Source organism: Camelus dromedarius, chromosome 9 (genome assembly GCF_036321535.1).
Source record: "Camelus dromedarius isolate mCamDro1 chromosome 9, mCamDro1.pat, whole genome shotgun sequence".
Taxonomy (NCBI): Eukaryota; Metazoa; Chordata; class Mammalia; order Artiodactyla; family Camelidae; genus Camelus; species Camelus dromedarius.
This window is the reverse complement of record NC_087444.1, coordinates 41,959,144-41,983,761: the sequence shown is the minus strand read 5'-3', so window position 1 is coordinate 41,983,761 and position 24,618 is coordinate 41,959,144. Positions and strand designations below refer to the sequence as shown.

General features: G+C 37.1%; 1 long non-coding RNA gene across 1 annotated transcript; it reads left to right on the top strand.

The window, feature by feature from the left end:
• The first annotated feature begins 6,970 nt into the window (after positions 1–6,970).
• On the top strand, positions 6,971–19,431 carry LOC135322168 (uncharacterized). Its single transcript, XR_010382535.1, has 3 exons — positions 6,971–7,083; positions 18,009–18,057; positions 19,057–19,431. It is a non-coding gene; the product is annotated as an uncharacterized LOC135322168 (long non-coding RNA).
• The last annotated feature ends 5,187 nt before the right edge of the window (positions 19,432–24,618 follow it).

Here is a 24,618-nt window from a genome sequence, read left to right as displayed (position 1 = left end):
ATTTCTTATCTCTACTATTTCTATTTGACTCTGAGCCTCTTTAGAGTTGGGATTCTATCTTTTTTCTCTAAAAATTCCCAGGACCCGGTACATAATAAACCTGCCAAAAATATTGGGTAAATAGAACATCACTAAAATTTATCAAGTCTGATATAATTAGAAAAGGAAAGTAAAAGATGGCCACCACCTTCAATTTCTACCTTATTCTTCTCTTAATTCAACCTAACAATTTAATTTTAATTTTTAGTCATATGACACTGGTGGCAACTGAAATGCCAACTTCCTGTGTCTTTCCATAGTCAGAGGACACAATCAAAGCTAGAAAACAAAGATTTACACAGTATCAGAATCAGTCTTGTCACCGGGAATCTTAGTTGTTGTACCAAAATAATCCAAGATTTCTTCCCATTGTTGATATCTGACATGACCCCCCAAAAATGTTCAATTGTAGCAATTATAATTTCTTTCCTGGGTATTTTTCTGTTGTTCAGAAGAGACATTTTAGGTTATGTTATAGAAATGAGTCAAGTAACAAATGGGAGATTAGAGCTATAAACTATAAACCCCCTTCCATCTTTGAAATTTTATCCTATGCTATGAAATTTTGACCAATACAAATGGCTTAACTAAGCTTTTTTCTAAACACACTACGTGAAAGGGATGGTTATTAATGAAGATCGACCTTGATAAGCTGGATCATTGCCATCCCAGCAAAACATGTTCTGTAATAACTCATATTAAAAAAAAAAATCACTTGACTCAGTGTCCCTCCAGCTACCACCCCAATACTCTGTGACCCTTTATAGGCAAATGACTCAAAAATGCCTAAACCAACATAATAGAGATAAAGTTTTCCCATTCTTCATCCCCATTATGTACTCAATACACTATTAGTAGTTTGGCCTCCATTTTGCCATTTACTAGCTCTCCAAAGATTTTCGTCTAGAAATGGCCAGTGCTAATTATCAGCTTCATCTCACTTGGACAAAGCAGCATTTGACACAGCTGATTGCCTTTTTTTTTATTATTATTTTAAATTGAAGTATAGTTAATTTACAATGTTGTGTTTCTGGTATACAGCAAAGTGATTCAGTTATATATATATATATATATATTCTTTTTCATATTATTTTCCATTATAATGTATTACAAGATATTGAATATAGTTCCCTGTGCTATGCAGTAGAACCTTGTTTATCTATTTTATCCAGAGTAATTTGTATCTACTAATCCCACATTCCTAACCCTTCCCTCCCCAGCCCCCTTTCCCCTTTGGTAGCCATAAGTTTGTTTTCTATGTTTGTGAGTCTGTTTTGTAAATAAGTTTATTTGCATCATATTTTAGATTCCACATATACATGGTATATATTTGTCTTTGTCTGTCTGACTTACCTCACTTAGTATGATAATCTCTAGGTCCATCCACGTTGCTGCAAATAGCATTATTTCATTCTTTGTTTATGGCTGAGTAATATCTCAGTGTGTGTGTGTGTGTGTGTGTGTGTGTGTGTGTGTGTGTGTGTGTACCACATCTTCTTTATCCATTCATCTGTCATTGGACATTTAGGCTGCTTCCATGTCTTGGCTATTACGAATAGTGCCGCTATGAACACTGGGGTGCATGTAATTACCTCTTTTTTATGAAATACTTTCTTCTTTGGCTTCTGAGGATCCTCAGTCTCCTTATCTTCCTCTTACTTCTTTGGCTTCTGCCTCTCAAGTTCATTTGTTGGCTCATTCTAGCTCACTCCTGATGTTTAAGTGATGAAATTAATCAGGGATCAATCCTTGTCCCTCTTCTGTAAATCAATTTTCAGTTAAAACTGTCCTCATTCAGACCCATTACTGTAAATATGAACCATATGTTGACAATGTTCAAATGTACATCTCCAACTTCAACCTCTCACATCACTGGCAGATTAAATATCCTGTTAATTCTTCTGCCTCTCCACTTGGATATCTCACTACATCGCACTTAGGAGGGACAAGGAAGTCTTGATTCCTTATTACCCCAAACTGATCATCCCCCAGTGTTCTCATTGCAATAAATGACACTGATATTCACACAGATATTTAGACCAAACTTTGTATCTTTTTATTTTTCAACCTTTTCCCGCTCCTCGTCAACCTTTTCCCGCTCCTCGTATCTAAGGCATTGGCAATTTTGTTACTTTTACTTTCAAAACATACCTTAAATCTGAACCCTGCCCAACATACATACAACCATCAACAAGTCCCTTTCCCTGTCTTCTAGGCCGTCGTGATTTCTCCTAACTGCTCTCCTGCCTTCTACTCTTTCCTTCATTCTGTTTTTATTTTTTTTTTTACACAAGTCGGAGTGATCCTTTTTAAACCATTTTTAAACCAAGAAACCTTACTGCTGAAGTCACTCTGAAGAATTTCCATAGCACCCCTCACCTGTAACTCCTCACCATCCCTATAGGTACCTGTGTGGCCTTCGGCCTGCTCATTTCTGGATTTATCACATACCACACTCCTTATTCATACCCGTCCAGCATTCTTGTTACTCATTGGATAAAACAAGCTTATTTGTCCTCTTGTCTAGAATGACTTTCCTTGGGCATTTATTTATATGGTTCCTTTTCTTCATTTGTAAACCTCAGCTGCCCTCCCTTGGTAGGGCCACCTTGGATAAACCTGCACAGAGTTTACTTAGGCAGCACACTGTGCTGCAGGTCTACATCCTGCTTCATTTTCCTTCCTAGCCCTTTGGCAACAAACAGTCCTCACTGCCTGATGGTTTCTGATTTATATCTCACCAACTAGATGGTAAGCACCATAAAAAAGAATGCTTGTTGTTTTTTTTTTTTTTTTCTGTCTTGATCTCTTCTGTGTCATCAGCCCCTAAAATAAGTAGGAATTTAATAAAAATTTGCTGTGTGAATTGATTCATGTTGGACTGAGCATTTGTTAATGTAAAAGCTGATAATTATCATATTAATTTCAGACAGAGATGCTGATAACCCTCTGCACCTATTCTAAAGTAAAAAAAAAAAAATCCTTTAATAGTTTTCTTATTATAAGCGAATAGTCTTGTATTTCCCTTTCAATATGTTTAAGCAACGTTAGCAGGTCAGGGACATACTGTATTCCACTTCACACACTGCAGAGGTCCTGCTGCCCATGTTACTGAACTCAGGTTCAGCTGATCGCTGCTCGAAAGCCAATATTCAAGAGACAAGTGTTGGTAGGAAAAGAAAGCTTCCTTTATCTTGAAGGCTGGCAACCAAGGGAGAAAAGCTAACTCCCCACTGTTGATTGGGGTCAAGATCTTTTAAAGGGGAGTTTCAGGGATGTATAGACAGAGGGAAGGGGCTACATGCAGAGTAGCCCAATCAGCTCTGACAGTCTTCATAAAATTGGTCATGCACTGGTCTGATCAGCATCATCTTGATTGTTTTAAGTACGGTTAATCTGCAACTCCAGGGTTGGTTTGTTCCCATTTCCTTGAGGCCAATTCTTGGAATTGTGTAAGATGGAGCAGCTTGTTATGGCTACAGTCAGGTCATCATGTATTTAACTTCTGCCACCTGTTGAGGGTTTCGGTATCTACAAAACAGCTCAAAGGATATGGTTCAAAATATTATTTATAGCCCTTGACAAGGATCTAAACATCCTTGACTTTGCTTAATGACTGAACTATTATTATTCTGTCCTGTTTGATTGCCTTTCCTTTGTTTCTGCATTTTCTTACTTCTGATTAAATTTATTCTTTGACTTAAGGTTTTCTACAGACAAGAGACAGGTGGAGGACATGGGGGGAGGGGGAGGTTCTGTCCTGGGAAGGCCCCATAAGGTTCTGCTCAGTTTTACTAATACCATCTGTGTGGGGTGGCTTTATAAACCATCCTCTCATCGTGACAGAAAGAGCAAATTCTAGGCTGAGTTGTCCGAATATGGGAATGAGTGGTTCTGAAGTCTTTTGGGAAAGAATTCTCAAATCTTTGATAAAAATTTTGAGTAAACATTAAAAAAAAGTTTTGTAATTGGCCCTCAGAAACATAAGATGTTCAACTGAGCAGAATATCATCATTTTTCATACTCCAACTAATTGAAACATCATTGTTTATATTTATACATGCTTGTGTGCTTCCATACTTAGTAACAATTAAACTATTACATTGAGAAATAGCCATTCCTGATAAATGAGAACTCTACTGCTATAAATATTTCTATGAATTTAAAAAAGATAGTCAGATAGATATAGATATAATATATCCATGAGTTTAAAAATTCTTTATAGTCCCCACTATTTTATTGTATTAACTTAATAGCAAATAGTCTCTATTTAAAGTTCAAACTCTAACTTCCATTCAATTACAAACATTGCTATTACTTAAGCCAGAGAAATGTTTGATATTCGATATTAACTTGGCATAAAGTAAGATACTTTAAGCGATGAAAAGCCCATCTTTGAAAAGGAAATGTTGTGCACATTAGTGAAATTATGTGGGAGGCACTTTAGTCTCCTCAGAAGGACATTAAAAGGAAAATACATATTATTAACTGATTTAGAAACAGCTAAACTGGAACTTCTTAAATAGTAATTGCTGTTTTAAAATGCCTAAAGGACTCCAAGCATATAAAGTAAGAGCAGCTGATTCTTTGTGTGGACATCTCTCCTTGGTTATGGTTAATGGCAAAGAGTCCCATTCACTGTTTCCAGCCACAGTCAATATGGACATCATTTTCAGAGACCACTGCCCCAGATGGTTCTGCACTCTATTGTCTTGCAAGCTGGTGTATGCCCATCACTGCCTGGTAGGTGCTGGTATGCCAGACGGGATGAGTAACATGGATGCAACTTCCTAGAGCATAAATTTCACTAGTAGATTTGAGAGAAAACTAATGTTTTTTTTTTATATTTAAACTAACATGGCTGTATTATGAGTAGAATATAAAATTTATATGTATTTTTTAAATAAACCAAGAGACTTAAAAGAAATTCCACTCTTCTAGTTGGTTTGAGAGCCTCTGGAGGTTCTCCCTCCCTCCCCTTTCCTATTAGAATAATTCAGCGGGAAAGTTTGTGAAACACTGCATCACTAACTCTTTGATATTCTACGTTAAATAAAAATGAATTTCTGTCAAGATGGCAGTCATACATATTCTAGAGAAACTTGCATATTCTTCTTTCCTTATAGCCAGCTCCAGCCCAAATTTTGGTTGGGAAAACTTGGCATTCAGGGAACTCACTCCCTTTTTCTTTCTCTGCCTCTTCTTCCCTACCTTAGTCTCTCCTTATTTTTTGTTTTTCTCGCATCCTCTCTCTTTCCCTTTCCTTCTCCCATTCTCTCATTCTTTTTTCTTCTTTCCTTCTTTCAGATATTTATAAGATACTTCACATCTCAGGCACAGCTTTAGCACTGTGGTTGTAAAGATGGAAGACAGGCTTTTTACATCATCATTGAGAAATTCTGCCTCAAGCTACAGGATAGAATGTATCCAGATACTATTTATTTATAATTATGTCATTAGTGCCTTATGCAATGTCTAGCTTATATAAGATGCTTAATATTTATGAATAAACAAACCAAGGAATGCTTATTGAATATAAAGACCAGAAAGGAAGTTATTTAGAATACATGTATTTTATTTGATCCTATCTTATGAAACTTGAACTCTTTGACAAGTGAGGAAAGAAAAACTGAGATTGGGGCTCAAGAACATGCTGCTGCTTACCAGAAAATATACAGAGCACTGACCCTTCATTTTGGTTTTTAATGAAGTCTGGCAAGAGTTAAAAAAAGCAGGGGTGGGGGGAGTCCCATTTAGGGGGAAAAGCACATTTAAAGACAATAAGGCAGAAAATGGCATGGTGTGTTCAACAAATAAACTTTATTTCATTGAGGTTTATTGTGCAAGGAGATGGGTGTATGACAGTAACGTGTAAGTTGGTAGAAATAATGGAAAACATCTTGGCAAACAGAACAAAACTACCTGTATAACATCTCAAACATTTTTGGATCCTCTTCAAACATCTCTTACCCTTGATGCTCATTTTATTCCTCATGTTTTCAGTGTTGTAAGTAACACAGTTTCCCTATTCACACCCTTAAGTGTTTAATAATGGCCTAATGGGATTCTGACTCATAGTCTGCAGGGACCATTCAGGTTACATTAATGTGTGGGGCTGCTGGGAATAATTTTTAAAGAGGGTAGCTGATGCTTTTAGCACTCATACACCTGCTCAAGGACTCAACTCCTTCCAATTGTTTCCATGCAGGGAAATGGGTAGAGGGTTATGAGTTACCAGGTATTTCTATCTTTCAAAAGATGCAGGATATCCATGCCTGAATATGAAATATACAGTGTTTAAGTGTTGTTCAATTGTGTTTTTTTTATTGTTCCTGTAACAAATTGCCACAAATTTGGTGACTTAAAAAATATTCATTGTCTTATAGTCCCCCCATCTCAGGTTCTTCAGCTAAATCACATCTGCACAGTGCTTTTGCAATGAAAAGTAACATATTTAGAGGTTTTACTCCATCATCTTGAGGCGTGAGGTGGGGAATTAGTCTGTTTATCACAAATATTTATGAATTTGCTTATGTTTTTATCATTGCACCAATCAATACCAAGGGGCATGGAAACAAGCAACAACGAAATTACTGCTAGATATATGATATTTTAAAATCCAACGTTTATTCATCTCTACTTCAATATATCAACTTATTTTTTTCTTAAGAAAGTCCAACTCATTGATTAAAGTTGAAGAATCCTTAAGTGGAGAAATATCTGTTATCCTCGACAGGTTGATTGGGGATTTTATTGCTTTGACTCCTCCAGACCCAGAGTTGATTTATTCATTTGTTCAGTGAATATTAAGTGTCTCTTATTTTTTGCTACTTTGTATTACAGTAATTAATGAATCTAAAAATATATGGTTATGGTATTCTGTTTGGGCTTAACAATCATTCTTGCACTCTTTATTTTCCCCACTAGGATTTCAAATTTGCTTCCATGAACGCTCTCACCACTCCCTGAATTTTTTTCCCTTCTCTTCCTTCTGCTGTTTCACCCTAAGAAGTGGATCCCTGACAAGTTTGCTTACCAGTCATGGTGAGTATCCTAAAGAGAAAATCGTACTGATGAGGTGAATGTTCTCCACTCACCTCTCCAAAGAGTTGTCTGGGGAGATAGTTTGCTAACTTGTCAAATTTGTCATTTATTTTAATTCACTGCATGAATTTTTTTTGCACATACTGACAATATCAAGTGCTGGTGCCAAATAGCATATTTAAATTTTATCTAGAAACTTACATGGCTTTCTCTGGATTACTTTAATTAAATCTATTGCACTGCTGTGTTGAAAACAAGGGGGTTTTTTTTAATTATTTTTTCTCACTTTTTAAATTTTCTGCAATTGTGTGTGTGTGTGTGTTTGGGAATGGGAAACTAAGAAACGCCCAAAAGCATCAAGCTTTTTTTTTTTTTTTGTATTGAATTATATAGTTCATTTACAATGTTGTGTTAGTTTCTGGTATACAGCATAGTGATTCAGTTATATGTATATATTCTTTTTCATAGTAAGTTATTACAAGATATTGAATATAGTTCCCTGTACTATACAGTAGGTCCTTGCTGTTTATTTTACATATAGTAGTTTGTTTCTGTTAATCCCAAACTCCCAATCTATTCCCACTACCCACCCTCCACCATTTCTCCTTTGGTATTCATAAGTTTGTTTTCTATGTCTATGAATCTGTTTTGTAAACAAGTTCATTTGTATCATTTTTTAAAGATTCCACATATAACTGATATCATAAGTTATTTGTGATTCTCTGACTTCACTTAGTATGATAATCTCTAGGTCTACTCATATTGCTACAAATAGCATTACTTCATTCTTTTTCATAGCTGAGTAGTATTCCATTGTATATATACCACGACTTCTTTATCTAATCATCTGTTGATGGACATTTATTTTAGGTTGCTTCCAGAAAAGTATCAAACTTTTAAACACAGGCTCCTTCACAGAATGATATACTTCCATTCTCTGAATAAGTTCTCCATCAAATCTGAATGAGAGCCTTGCTGGATAGGGTATTCTTGGTTGTAAATCACTTTAAATATATTGTGCCACTCCCTTCTGGCCTATAGAGTTTCTGCTGAAAAAATTAGCTGATAACCTTACGGGAGTTCCCTTGTATGTTGTTTGTAGCTTTTCTCTTGCTGATTTTAATATTTTCTCCTTATCCTTAATTTTTGCCAATTTGATTACTATGTGCCTTGGCATGTCCTCTTTGGGTTGAGCCTGTGTAGAACTCTCTGCACTTCCTGACTTGGGTGACTGTTTCTTTTCCCAAGTTTGGGAAGTTTTCAGTTATTATCTCTTCAAAAATTTTCTCAGGTCCTTTCTCTCTCTCTTCTCTTTTTGGGACCCCCTATAATGCAAATATTAATGCACTTCATTTTGTCCCAGAGTTCTCTTAAATTATCCTCATTTCTTTTCATTCTTTTTTCCTTTTTTCTGTTCTGCAGCACTGATTTCCATTAATCTGTTTTCTAGCTCACTGATCATTCTTCTGCCTCATTTAGTCTGTTCTTGGTTCCTTCTAGTGTGTTATTCATTTCAGTGATCTTATTCTTCAACTCTTTTTGGGTATTCTTTATATTTTCCAATTCTTTTCTAGAAACTTCACTCTATGCATCTATACTCCTCTTAAGTTCTCTGAACATCTTCACCATCATTACTTTAAACTCTTTCTCAGATAAATTGCCTGTCTCCTCATCACTTATTTCTACTTCTGGGATTCTATCTTGTGCCTTGGCCTGGAAGATATTCCTCTGCCACCTCATATTTTCTATCTTTCTATTTGTATTTTTAGATAGGTTTGTTACATTTCTCGACCTTGGAGAAGTGGCCCTCTGTGGGAGATGTCCTCTGTGTCCCAGCAGTACAACCCTCTCTGTCACCCAAGGGCTAGGGTCCAGCCCGTCCCAGGGTACAGTCTGGCCTGTGTTTGTGGATTCCTTCCACAGGCTTTGGGATTGTTGTTTTCTTATTTCTGGTGTCTGCCTCCTGGTGGGTGAGGCTGAACTAGAGGTTTATTCAGGTTTCCTGGCAGGAGGAGTTGGTGCCTGCCCACTGCCGGGTGAAGCTTGGTCCTGAACCTCTGGTGGGTAGGGCCATGTCTAGAGGCATTTTCAGCTCAGGAAGTCTGCTGATGGGTGGGCTCTGTTCCCACCCAGTGTGTTGTTTGGCCTGAGGCTTCCCAGCCCTTAAGCCTACAGGCTATTGCCTGGGGCTAGGTCTTGGTGCTAATGATCCAATCAAGATGTCAGCCTCCAGGGAAGCTCATGTAGATGAACACTCCCAGAATGTCCACCACCAGCTTTTATGTCCCCTGCGTGAGCTGCAGGTATCCCCTTACCTCCCCCGGACACCCTCCAAAACCAGTAGCGAGGTCTGGCCTGGGTTTCTATGAAATACTGCCTCTGCCCTGGACCTGGTGCACATGAGAGTCTGTGTATGCTTCCCAGGAGAATGAAGTCCTGGTTCCCTCAGTCCTGTGGGACTCCTGAAGTTAAGCCCCAATGGCCTTCAAAACCAGATGTCCTGGGGTCTCCTCCCAATGCCAGAACCCTGAGCTGGGGAGCTGACGTGGGACTTAGAGCTCTTACTCCTGTGGGAGGGCCCCTGAGACTTAACTATTCTTCAGCTTGTGGGTCACCCACCCAGGGGGTTATGGGGCTGGATTATATCGTGAGCACACCCCCTCCTACCTTCCTGCTGTGGTTCCCTTTTGTGTTTCTAGTTGAAGAAGATCTTTCTCGCTAGGTTTCTTTTTTTCCCAATGGTTGTCTAGAAGTCAGTCATGGTTTTGTTGTAGTCTCAAGGAGAGATGAGCTCGTGGTCCTACTACTCCATCATCTCAACTGGAAATCCTTGAAAAAATACGCACATAATTTTTTCAAATTTTGTGTTAGTTTAAAATTATTCTGAAATAGATACTCAGTATGTCTGTCTTCCTCAGCTTACTGTAAGGTCATTGCATATATAGGTGACATGTCTTATTGACCTCTTTATCCCTAGCATATGATGTCATTCTTGGCATATATAGATTACCAGTAAATGTTGCTCGTATAAACTGATGCAGAGTTGGAGAAGGAGCTTCATTTGAATCTGACACTTTTTTTCCACTCAACATTATAAATCACTTTGTTTTCCATTTTGATGGAACTTTTCTGACACCTTCATGGGGGAACAAGGGACAAAGAAATATTATTTTATTGGCAGATAAGAATGGTATGGGGTTCTTGAAGACAACCTAAACTCAAATTCAGATGCTTACTAGAATTATGAGCAAATACACATTTTAGGAAATAATGATAAAATAATGTCATTTCATTATACCAATAAATCACTCTTCCTTTTGTTTTTTTTGTTTAATTGAAGTATACTCAGTTACAATGTGTCAATTTCTGGTGTACAGCACAGTGTCCCAGTTAAGCATATACATACATATAATCATTTTCATATTCTTTTTCATTATAGGTTACTACAGGATATTGACCCTGTGCTATACAGTAGAAACTTGTTGTTTATCTATTATATGTGTAGTAGCTAGTATCTGCAAATCTGGCACTCCCAAATTTGTCCTTTCCCATCCCCTTTCCCATGGTAACCATAAGGTTGTTTACTATGTCTGTGAGTCTGTTTCTGTTTTATAGATGAGTTCATTAGTGTCCTCTTTTTTTTCTTTTTTTAGATTCCACATATGAGTGATATTATATGGTATTTTTCTTTCTCTTTCTGGCATACTTCACTTAGAATGATGATCTGCAGGTCCAACCATGTTGCTGCAAATGGCACTATTTTATTCTTTTTTATGGCTGAGTAGCATTCTGTTGTATAAATATATAGCAGCTTTTTTATCCAGTCATCTTTCAATGAACATTTAGTTGCTTCCATGTCTTGGCTATTGTATATAGTGCTTCTATGAATACTGGGATGCATGTGTCTTTTCGAATTAGAGTTCCCTCCAAATATATGCCCAGGAGTAGGATAATGGATCATATGGTAAGTCTATTTTTAGTTTTCTGAGGAATCTCCATAATGTTTTCCATAATGGCTGCACCAGACTACATTCCCATCAACAGTGTAGGAGGGCCAATAAATCGCTCTTAAAGAAACTTTCAGTAATGACTACTTGCAACTCTGAGATAGTTTGCAATCCTTCACAGCATCCCAACCATACTATCTCTGCCTATGTGCCCCAACTGATGTTTTGGCAAACTTGTCATTAAATTACAGGGAATGAATAGAGTTATCTCAGCAGCTTTTATAAATTACTGCAATAATAGAAATATTGTATATGTTTGCTCTCCAGTATGGTAGTCACTAATCTCATGTGGCTATTGGTTAACTGAAATATGCCTAAGTGTGAAGAACTAAATTTTTGAATTTTATTTCATCTTAATTAGTTAAAATTATAATTTAAGTAGTCACTTAGAGCAAGTGTATACCATAGTAAACAGTGGCATGGAAGTTTCTTTTTTTAATTAGAGTATAGTTAACTTAAAACCTTCTGTTAGTTTCTGGTGTACAGCAAAGTGATTCAATTATACATATGTATATTTTTCATATTCTTTACATTATAATTTACTATAAGATATTGAATATAGTTCCCTGTGCTATACAGGAGGACTTTATTGTTTATCTATTCTGTCTATAGTGCTTTGTATCTGTTGATCTCAAACTTGTGATTTATCCCTCCCTCATTTCCCCTTTTGTAAAGTTTGTTTTCTCTGTGAGTTGGTTTCTGTCACAAATAAGTTCATTTGTATATATTTTTTAGATTCCACATATGACTGATAACATATCATTTGTCTTTCCCTATCTGACTTACTACATTTAGTACAATAATCTCTAGGTCCATTAATATTGCTACAAATAGGATTATTTCATTCTTTTTTCAGGCTGAGTTGTATTCCATTGTGTGTGTGTGTGTGTGTGTGTGTGTGTATGCACTATTTATTCTTTATCTATTCATATGTAGCTGTGTATTTAGATTTTTCCATGTCTTGGCTATTGTAAATGGTGCTGCTATGAAACTAGGGTGCACATATCTTTTTGAATTAGAAGTTTCTCTCAACATAAGCCCCAAAGTGGGATTGCTGGCACACATGGTAACTCTATTTTTAGTTTCTTAAGGAACCTCCATACTGTTCTCTGTAGTGGCTGCACCATTTACCTTCCCACCAACAGTGTAGGAGGGTTCTCTTTTCTACACACCCTCTCTAGCATTTATTAAGTGTAGATTTGCTGATAATGGCCATTCTAACCCATGCGAGGTGAGACCGCATTGCAGTTTTGATTTGCATTTCTCTAATAACTAGCAATGTTGAGCATCTTTACATGTGCCTGTTGGCCAACTGTATGTCTTCATTAGAGAAATGTCTATTTAGGTCCTCTACCCATATTCTGATTGGGGTGTTTTTTGTTGTTATTGAGCTGTTGTATGAGCTGTTTGTATATTTTGGAAGTTAAGCCCTTGTTTGTTGCATCATTTGCAAATATGTTTTCCCTTTCCATAGGCTGTCCTTTTGTTTTGTTTATCGTTTCTTTTACTGTGCAAAAGCTTGTAAGTTTGATTAGGTCCCCTTTGTTTATTTTTGCTTCTATTGCTATTGTCTTGATGGACTCACCTAAAAAAACACTGCTATGATTTTTATCAGAAACTGTTTCCCCTATGTTCTCTTCTAGGAGTTCTATGATGTCATGTGTTATATAGATAAGTCTTTAAGTCATTTTGAGTTTATTTTTGTGTATGGTGTAAGGGAATGTCTAACATCATTCATTTACAAGTGGTTGTCCAGCTTTCCCAGCACCACTTGCTGAAAAGACTGTGTTTCCTCCATTGTATATGCATGTCTCATTTGCCTAGTTAATTGTCCATAGGTGTGTGGATTTACTTCTGGGCTCTCTGTTCTGTTCCATTGATCCATAGTCTGTTTTTGTACCTAAACCATGCTGTTTTGATTAGCGCAGCTTTGTAGTATGGTCTGAAGTTTCAGAGGACTATGCCTCCATTTTTGTTCTTTTTCCTCAGAATTGCTTTGGCAATTCTGGGTCTTGTATGAGTCTATATAAATTTTAGACTATTTGTTCTAGTTCTGTGAAAAATGTCCTGGGTAATTTGATCAGGATTGCATTAAATCTGCAGATAGCTTTGAGTAGTATGTCCTTTTTAATAATATTAATTCTTCTAATCCAAGAGCATGGGGTATTTGTCCATTTCTTTAAATCATTTTAAATTTCTTTTATCGATGTTTTATAGATCTTAGGAATAAACCTGACCATGGAAGTGAAAGATTTATGTGTAAGTGGTTTTTTTAAAGTGATTTTAAAAGGAATTGTTTTTTACTTTTCCTTTATGATATTTCATTGTTAGTGTAAAGAAATGCAACAGATTTCTGTATGTTAATCTTGTATCTTGCTACCTGCTGAATTTATCTATCAGCTTCTAGTTGTTTCTTTGTGGAGCCTTTAGGATTTTCTGTATATAGTATCATGTCATCTGCATATAATGACAATTTCACCTCTTCTCTTCCAATTTGGATACCTTTCATTTCTTTATCTTAGTGTTATGGCTAAGACTTCCAATGGCATGTTGAATAGAAGTGATGAGTGGGCATCCCTGCCTTGTTCCAGGTTTTAACAGGAAAGCTTTCAGCTTTTCATTGTTGAGTATGATATTGGCCCTGTGTTTGTCATAAGTAGGTTTTATTAGTTGAAATATGTTCCCTCTATACCCCCTTTGATAAGCATTTTTATCATGAATAACTTGAATTTTATCAAGTGCTTTTTCTGCACCTATTGAAATCATCATGTGGTTTTTGTCTTTTCCTTTTTGATATGGTGTATCACAGTGATTGATTTCCTTATGTTGAACTATCTTTGTGACCCTGGGATAAACCCAACTTGATCATGGAGTATGTTCTTTTTTATCTGTTCTTGGATTTGGTTGGTAATATTTTGTTGAAATTTTTTGCATCTATGTTTATCAAATATGTTGGCCTATGATTTTTTTTCGTAGTGTCTTTTCTGGTTTGGGTATCAGTTTTTCCCTTTCAGGACTTTCTGAATATATCTGACCACTCAATTCTGGCCTGCAGCATTTCTGTAGAGAAATCATCAGATAGCTTTATGGGATTCCCTTGTAACTAACTTTGTTTTTCTCTTACTGCCTTTATAAACTTCTCTCTAACTGTGCCATTTTAATTTTAATACATCTTAGTGCAGGTCTCTTTGGGTTCATCTTGTCTAGGACTTTCTGTACCTGGGACTTTATTTCCATCTTTAGTTTGGGGAAGTTTTCAGCCATAATTTCTTCAGCTTTCCCAACACCACTTGCTGAGGAGAGTATCTTTCCTCCATTGTGTATTCTTGTGTCTTTTTGATCCCCTTTTCTCTTTCTTCTCCTTTTGGGATCCTTATTATACATAGATTAGCTTGCTTTATATTATCTCATAAATCTCATATATTGCTTCTGGTTTTTTTTTATTTGTCTTTCTGTCTGCTATTCTGATAGGGTGATTTCCATTAGTCTATCTTCCAAATCCCTTTTTTTCTTCTTGTTCTATCTTCCAGATCACTTTTCTTCTTCTTCTGCATTATTTAGTTTGCTGTTCATTGCATTTAGCTTAGCTTTTGTCTCAACAACTGAGTTTTCTCATTTTAACTGGCTCCTCTTTATAGCTTCTAGTTCCTTGTTACAGTCATCTGCATTTCCATCACTAGCCTTTTTTAATTCCTTCAGTATTATTCTTACATCCTTTTTGAACTCAGGATCTAGTAGACTGGATAGGTCTGTTTCCTTTGTTCTTTCAGGAAATTTCTCTAGTTCTCTTAATTGGAAGTAATTCCTCTGCTTTTTCATTTTACTTTTATTTCTCAGACTATATGAATTTAGGAGAAACAGTTAACTACTGTGGTCTTCAAGGGCTGTTTTTAATGTGGGAACATCCCTGTGTAGCTGCCTGAGTTTAATATTTTTGGTGTGAGGACTGTTTTAATTTGGATGCCTACCATATCTCTCTTCCATGTGTGCTGTTATCCCTTGGTTAAGGGGTATGATTGGTTTTGTGGTGACTAGAGCCTAGACTGGATGTTGAACCCTGGGGATCAGCTCAGGTTTCAGCCCTGCCTCTGCGTGTGAACAACTGCTGGAACTTGCAGTCTCCCAGAACACATAGATCCAGGGCCGTGGCCGCTGTAAACATATGGAGAATGAGGCTCTCCCTTCTCATGTGTTAGCAGTGGGGCTTCCATGATGGACACGGGCCCCAGCCTGCACAGCACACCTGCAGTTGCTGCCAGGGCCACCCTCCATCCCTTCAGGCTGTTTCCATGCAGCCAATCCCAGTCCTCTCCCAGGGACTGTCTGCTGAAACTTGAGTTTCAGTGCCCAGCTCCCACGGGCACCAGCAGATTCACGTCTCAGTCTGGGGAGGGCAGAGAGGTGGCCGGTACCATCCATGCTGATCTCACTCTGTTCTACCTGCTGCAAGTCGGTTGCTGCACTCTCCTCTGAAACTCAGAAGCTCCCTTTCTGTGCCAGCTGATTTTCCAATCAAAGAAGAGGGTTTGCAGAGTGAAGGAACCTTTCTTCTTCCTTCCTTGTTCACAACTCCCTGCAGGTCCCATCCTGATTCCTTTTTTTTTTCTTTCCTCCTACCCGGTTATGAGGTGATCTTTTTTGCAGCTTTCCTTGTATGAGATCTTCTGCCAACATTCAGTAGGCATCCTATGAGAACTGTTCCACATGTAGATGTATTCTTGATGTATTTGTGGGAGGAGGTGAGCTCCACGTCCTTCTATTCCACCGTCTTGATCTTCACCCGAAGTTTCTTGATTAAATATGAAATATGTGGTCATGTCAGGGCCGGTTATAATCTATTCATTGTAACACCCTGTCATTGAAAGTATCATCATGAGGATGTCAGTGACAAACCACTCTCTTTTTGGTCTTGTTTTGCAAGCCCTACGGTAGCAGAAAAAGTTTTGAATAATGAATTATAGTAACTAAATTTTGGTTCTGTGTGCTCTTTAATAAGTTTATTTTTCATTTGTATACAGGAGATGGTACTCTACCTGCATCCCTCACAGGGCCTTTCTAATGATAACATTTACATTTTAAACATTATTAAGTGCCTGCTAATTGCTAGATATGAGGCAGCAAGTTGTTGCATTGCAAAAATAAACAAACTTTGGTCTCTGGCCTCAAGCTCACAGTCCAGCTTTACACTGCCTGAAAACATTGATTTAATATTTATAAGATGTTATAGAAAGTAAAGTATTATTATTTTCCATTATTTAGCTACTGTAATGATTCTTGCATATAAAGGTCAGATGTCTAATAACACACTATATTAGAAAGGCATTAAATCAGAAAACAAAAGACCAAGTTCAGAAAAGCTAAATGTTCTATGACCACAAACATCTCTCAGGGAGTTGTTAAGATAGGTGACAAGAAGGCAAAGGACTTTCTCATGGATTGAAAGCAGTAATAAAAATTAATATCTGGCCAGTACTTTAAAGTTTATAAAGTATGGTCACAATATTTAGGCCCAAACTTAAGGTGTGACATTTAAACTTCAGTACTTTGGAACACAAGAAAAGGTAGAGAAAGATGAAGAGAAGAAATCTGTCTGAGGAAAACTAAATGTAAAGAAGAGGTCAGGCTGTGAACAGGAAGAAATTAATAAAAAGCAGACGCCAAATAAAGTCATCTTTGATCTTTTCGTAAGAAACAGAATATAGGAAATGAAATCTCTCCACCAGGTAAGACCAGTGTCCTCCTTTTATCAGCCACCAACTGCATCTTAGAGACAAGCCTGGAGAACTGAGGATGTGAACATTAGTGAGATTGTGGTTACCACAACCATTTTAGTAGTTCTGAATGCATCTCTTAACAATAACAGATTAATTATTGTTTTTTATGAAGTACTTTCTCTGTGCCAAAAATGTTATATGACTTTTAAATTTAACACCTCCTTTAATTCTTAGAACCTTATAAATTAATAACCATTATTATCTCTGTCTTACAAATGAGAATACTAGATCACTAACAGGTTAAGTGACCTATTCAAGGTTAAGTGACTATTACGTGATGTTAAGTGTACTTCATTATAGATGATATATGTACCATTTTTTAAAAAGAAAATTTCATTAAAAGCAAGATAAATGATTAAACAGCTATTTCCACGCTTAAAGTTTTAAGTTTCACTTACTGGACAACTCAGTGGTCTAGTACTTAAAAAAAAAATTGGGTTCTCAGTAACCATTTGATGAAAAATAAATGGCTTTTTCTGTGCTGAGATTTCAGATAGGTGGGAGATGGGAGCTCTGCTTTTTGATGAACTTCTAAAAATCTCTGTCTTTTTCCACTGATGTACCAAATTAAATATACCCAATCTGTCTGACTGAAATTCCCCTTCTTCAAATTGAATTGCTTTTTTTTTTACTGCTAACTTTGAAGAGGAGGCCAACACTCTCAAGTCTTGTACCTCAAAATTCAATTGTTTCTTTGGGATCTCTTACCTATTTATTACTACCTATATATACTACTGTTTCTGCAATACTGGCCTCAGAAAATAGACACCCTTACCTTAATCCCACATTGCTGAGAGTGATGATATAACAGGACCTTATAAACTTGCAGGGGTCAGCAAGCATTTCTGCAAAGAGGCAGTTGGTTTCCAACTTTGCATTATGGTATATCTCTCACCCATGGTACTTGGCCTTTGCACTGAATGTAGCCGTGGACAATATATAAACAAATGCCATGACTATATTACAGTGAAATTGTATTTACAAAAGCTGCCTGCCTGCAAATTTGGCCTATGGGTTGTAATTTGCTGACCCCAGAATGCAACTACAGCATAGAGAGAGCTCACCTTCACCTACAGTAAAATTAATTGGATTTGGGTTCTATGTCTCTAATCTTTTTTTTTTTTTTTTTTTTTTTTTTTGGCAGGGGGTAGCATCTGAGGTATCTGAAAGTGCACGCATGCAGTGACCTGGAGGTTAGTGAGGTGTAGACAACCATGCTTGTGGGAAATCTACAAATCTATAAGTGGACATACTTCAGGAGCAGAACTTGTGATAATGACATTCACTTCCTCTCCTACTGCTCAGTTTATTCTGTCTTTAAAAACTTTGAAGGGGTGTGTAATTTTATTTAAGTAATTGGTGGATTTCTTCATACAATTCAGCTTATTGACCTTTAGGCACTAATTGAAATTGCTAAAAAAAAAAAGTACATCTAAGAGACTAAGAAAAATGAGGATTCAGTTTATTCTATTTGCAGGAGCAAATAAAGGGGAAAAAAAGAGTCATGGAGAGATGCTGAGATGCTGATACCCGGTGGCAGATAATGATATGTTACTGTTTTCTGGACCAGTTAATTTCTCTGAATCGTCTTTCAACTATTTATATTCTCAGGCTCTAGAGAAAATAGAGGTATAGATATGCTACCTACTGGGTTAAATGCTACTTACTTGTACTTCTTATAATCTGACCTTTATCAAGATTGATGAGGAGGCGTTCACGTTGCGTCAACAAATCTTGGAATGCCAAGTCTGTGTTCACTCTCCTGAGTCCTCTCGTGATACGCTAGGCTGTAATCATCTACCCTCTGAGCTATCATCATGTTGGTTAAAGATCTAATCCTCTTGTGACTAATCCCAGTCTTCGGAGACTGTCAAGATATTTTCCATCTAATTTGAGAATGGAGAGAAATTGTTCTGGAAAGAAAAGGCACCGCATCTTAGGGCCCTATGAAATCACTATTCCTTTTGAGTTATTTTGCTTCAGGAACTAAGATCAGTCAATTACTCTATTACTGAGGGGAAACAAATTTATCAAAGCACCAGACATAATATTAAGCCCTAGCGATTAAGTGTCGAATAGAATAGACATTACTAAACTCTCTTAAAACTTGAGGGCCAGCGGGGAACAAGAAATATCGTACCTTGCTATGAACATATCTGAACCATGCCTGCTGTCTGGCTTGTTTATTGCAGGGGACGATGGAGCCTGCCAGGAAGACTTCCCTGAGGAAAGATGTCTAATTCGAGACCTGAAAGATGAGTGGGGATCACCAGACAAGAAAAAGGCAAGAACATTCTAATCAAATTCATAGCACAGGTCAAGTTCTGAGATGTGAAAGACAGAGAGAGGGATGTAGAGATACAGAGGGAAGAGGAGAGGAGAGGTCAGGATGGGACAGGAGACTGGATGAAAAAGTCCTATGGACGGTATCAAAGATGAAAAGATGGGGCTACAGAAATGAGCAGGTAGAGCTCATCCAAGGTCTTGCAGCCACATATTATAAAGACTGAAAAAATGCCATTGAAGATTTTTGAGCAGGAGGATGACAAACAGAATTGCCTTTTTGAGTGATTATTCTGACTGGTACTTAGATAAAGGTGTGGAAAAATAAAGGCTGAAAGGGAGAAAAACAGCTTGAGAGCTACCACAGTATTGCCGGTAAAATAGGAGATGTGTGAAGATAAAGCAGACATGTATTTCAAGGTGTTAGCCATAGGTTGTGGCTGGCAAAGCTGGACACTGGTAACACTTTAACTCCCCTGCTAGGGTGATTCTCATCCATGGAAGCATCTTCCTTTCCGACTCCCTTCTAGGGCTAGGGGAACAAGAGGGTAGTGTCAGAATTGGGGGGAGGAGAGATTTTGATGTTACTCTTCCACCAACTCACAATTAAGAATTACTATACAGAACAGGATCCATTAAGGATGAAGTACATTCGCTAGTAAAGGGCATGGAAGGAGAGCAGAGTTTCTCAAGCTTGATTACATAATGGATCACCTGGGGACCTAAAAAGCCTGATGCCTGGGATCTACCCTCAGAGATTCTAATTTAATTGGTTTAGGGAGACTGCCTAGAGAACAGACTTCTTTTCTTTCAAATCTCCCAGTATGCGTCTCATGTTTAGCCGAAGGTCTAGAATTCCTAGGGTGAAAGACAGGCAGAGATCCACTACTCGGTCAGCATACTTCCTTCTGTCCTCTTTCCTATTTTCCATGCCCAATCCTCCCACTCAACAAGCCCGTGACAAATTCCTATTCTAAACCAACTTCCCAATGATCTCTTTTTGGCTTTTTTTCCATTCTTAAGGCTTGTGTTCTTCCAACTATTTTAGCACTTTTTAAAATTCCAATATAAACATAAAATTTACCATTTAAATCGTTTTTTAAACTGTATCATCCGGTGGCATTTAGTACAGTCACAATGTTGTGCATCCATCACCAGTATTGTTGTTAAAGGGCCTTGTGACGCAGGGCAGCAGAAGATAGATTTTTGAACTAGCAGACCCACCTTAACATCAGTGAGCATATGCAGGTCACTACTTTTAGACCATCCTTGGCCTCTTAACAACTGGGACAAAATGATATACAATATGTATGTCTGCTCTGCCATTCTTTTAGGGATGAAGACTGCTGCAAACATGCTTGTTGTAAGTGTGAAATATCTTTTCAGCACATGCAGACATGCACTTGGAAAGGTTTATTCTCTATCAAATGCATGGCCATATCTCACCTTATTTAAATACTGTTGTCACAGGTTGGTTTCTCCAGAAGCAGATGCTAAGATGGAAACTGGGGTGAATGAATGATATAGACCAGAAACCAAAACCTGTATAAGAAAGGCGGCGGGATTGAACAAGGGAGATATCAAACGTGATTCAGGCAAAGTCTTGATCGATTCTTGTGGGGAACCCTGGGCAAATACTGAGTGTTGTCCATCATAATTGATGTTCGCTGGGCCAAAATGACTGGGCATTTACAAGATCTTCCTCCAAGAAGTCTTGCCTTGTCCCCTGAGAGACTTATTCTTTCTTCTGCTGAGGTCCTGTATTTGAAGGTAAGTGACTGTGAGGTTTCTTAGTTTTCCTCAGGGTATTAATCACAGGCAAACTCATGAGGCAGTTCTTCTACCCTTCCATCCTGTGTGCCTGCCCAAGATCTTTAATGTGATCCTTTTGTGCTGTCTCATCAGTGCAGGTTTCCAAAAAGCAGCTCCAGGTCATCTCAAGTGCATGTAGATTAAGACACAATCACCTTCCCTTGTGGATAGAAGTACTCAAAGGTTGTTTATTAAAAGAATTAAAACATTACCTTTCTCTCTTCATCATCTGTCTATATACACACTCAAGTATATCTTTTATCCTAAAGTAATGATACCCTAAGCTCTTCTAAACTGACATAGTTTGCTCCTTCAGGGAAGATACCATAGGTTTTCTGTCTTTGTATCCCTGGTACCTAACTAGCTAGTTACCTGACTAGTAAGAATAGTTAGGTTTTATCAATAATTGTTGATTGAAAACGGCAATAATAGTAATGTCTGTATTTCCAGCCACTGTTTGCATGTATTACCTTATTTATTACTTACAACAGTTCCATGAGGTATAGAGAGCAATTTACAGATTAGACAATTACGGAGAAAAATATATTTTATAAGATTCACAAGTTGCAAATAAAAGAAATACAGTCAGAATGAAAGATTGTTGGCTCCGAAGCTCACATTTCCCATCACCCTTGAATTGTGCCCACCGGGTCCTGGAGAGTAAGGAGAGGAAGGCAGAAGGAGAGGCAGAGATGAACACAGCAGAGCTACCAACTTGTACAACTCATCTTGGTAGATATGTCACAATGATGTTTTGAATAAAAGCATAACAGTTGGATGAATAATTTGGGGTGGCTTTTAAAATGATGCAAAACATGTGTTACTCACAAAGAAAGCAAAAGTTACTTTGTAATACCAAAACAGAGGGCAGCCAATTGCAGTTATCATTAAATGGAAAAAATGAAAAGTAGACCAACAAGGCAGAGATCTGAGAATCAGAAAGGAATGGGTCTGGGGTTTGAAATCAGACAACTGTTGTTTAAAGTTGATCCATTCTAGGAAGGCAGTGAGGGCACCACATAAAGGAGGCGGCACTGCAGTCAATGGGATGAGAGAGAATTCAGCATTTGATAAAGCAAATTCTGAAATTGCTTCTACTCATGTTATCTTTCACTGCTGAGGACTTTGGTCTTATCTCTTCTAGAACATAAAAGAAGGCTAATTCATTTTAAAAGCAGTGTTCTATTTGTCCCTCTGCAGTCCACTCAATGAGCTAAATGTATTTAGAGAGCTTTTATCATGGAGCCAGCCTGGTTTTTCCCTTCCTCATACTAAGTAAATTTCAGTGAATTAAATGACAAAAAGCCATCTGCTTTCTATAAATAAGCTCTTCTAATACCTGGCAAATCTTAAAAGTCAAGCTGACAACAGATCTCAGCGTGATCAATGATCAAGACCATATAATTCATTTGCTGCTGAGGCATGCTGGTCTTGTTGTGGTCAACAGGAAGAAGATGTGTCCATGTTTCTACTTGGAGGTCAGTGTTTTATAGGAAATTCAATTTTGCTCTGGTAATCATTGCACATGTTGTGACAGCTGTCAGAACTAAGTATCTTCCATTACAATGTTGGGACAGCACCTACTCATCCTTAAATAGTCCTCTCAGATGCATCTTTGTTGTGACAGCTACTCTAATGCTTCAGTAGACTATTATTTTTAAAGAAATAACAATAAATATATTGCCAATAATAATATTATCATTTAAATATTAATGAAATTAATATGGGAGGAGTGCTTGGTGACCAGCAGCAATAAAGTAAGCAGACAAGATGTTGGGAGTAGAAAGACCCACAGCTAACCTCCTAACATGGGCACACCAAAATCGCAGATGTCCGCCGAACCACCATCAGTGAAAGAGACTGGAACCTACCAGAAAAGGTCTACTACAGCAAAAGACGTAAATAAGGAAACACAACAAATCGGGTAAGAAGGGCAGACTCGCCATACAATTAAACCCAAAAATAAACCCATGCACTTATGGTTAATTTATCTATGACAAAGGAGGCAAAAACATACGATGGAGAAGACAGTCTCTTCAGTAAGTGGTGCTGTTAAAACTGGATGGCTACATGTAAAAGAATGAAATTAAACATTCTCTAACAACATATACAAAAATAAACTCAAAATGGATTAAAGACCTAAATGTTAACACTAGATACTATAAAACTCCTAGAGGAAAACGTAAGCAGAACACTCTTTCACATAAATCCCAGCAACATTTTTTTGGATCCATCTCCTAGAGTGCTGGAAACAAAAGCAAATATAATCAAATGGAACCTAGTAAATCTTAAAATCTTTTGCACAGCAAAGGAAACCCTAAGTAAAATGAAAAGACAAAAGACAACCTATAGAATGGGAAAAAATATTTGCAAATAATTTGACTGACAAGGGCTTGATTTCCAAAATATACAAATAGTTCATACAACTCAATAACAAAAACAAACAACCGATCAAAAAATGGGCAGAGGACCTAAATAGACATATCTCTAAAGAAGACAAACAGATGGTCAACAGACACATGAAAATATGCTCAACATCACTAATTATTACAGAAACACAAATCAAACCTATAATGAGTTACCACCTCACCTGGGTCAGAATGACCATCATCAAAAAGTCTACAAATAATAAATGCTGGAGAGGGTGTCCAGGAAATGAAACCCTCTTACACTGTTGGTAGGAATGTGATTTTATGCAGCCACTGTAGAAAACATTATGGAGGTTCCTTAAAAAAATAAAAATAGAGTGACCATATGATCCAGCAATCTCACTCTTAGGAATATATCTGGAAAAAGAGAAGTCTCTAATTCCATAAGATTCATGCTTCCCAGTGTTCACAGCAGCACTATTTACAATAGCCAAGACATGGAAGAAACATAAATGTCCATCAGCAGATGACTGATAAAGAAGTTATGGTAATGTATACACGCAAATATCATATGTATGTATACGCACCATACAGAGACAAATATCATAGGATAACACTTGTATGTGGCATCTAAAATATGATACAAATGAACTTGTTTACAACATGTTGAAATAGACTCACAGACATAGAAAACAAACATGGTTATCAAAAGGGAAAGGGGGAGAGAGCAATCAGCAATTTGCAGTTAACAGATAAACACTAGTATACATAAAATAAACAACAAGGACCTATACTCAATATCTTGCAATAATCTATAATGGAAAAGAATCTGAAAAATTATATATTATATATATATCTTAATAACTTTATCATATACCTGAAACATTGTATATCAACTATACTTCAATAAAAATTAAAAAGAAATATATTTCACATAAAAATAATTAATATGGTCTAGCCACTTACTTGCATTACTTACATTAATTTCTCATGACAACGCTTGGAGATAAATACAAGTATCACCTTAATTAACTGTGTGAGAAAAATAAGGCATAGAACAGTTTAAGTTTCCTGAAACTATGCAGCTGTGTAATGATGGAACAAATTTTGGGACAAGAGCCACCTGAAATCAAAAGTATTTGTGTTAATCATTATACTATGAACATGCAAATAGAGCACTTTCTTAATTGTATCACTTATGTCTGTATCTTTCTACCCCAATAAAACAGAAATGCCTTGAATAGAGGGACCAAATATCATTCATTTTTGTTTTGGCTTCCCTTGTGAGAA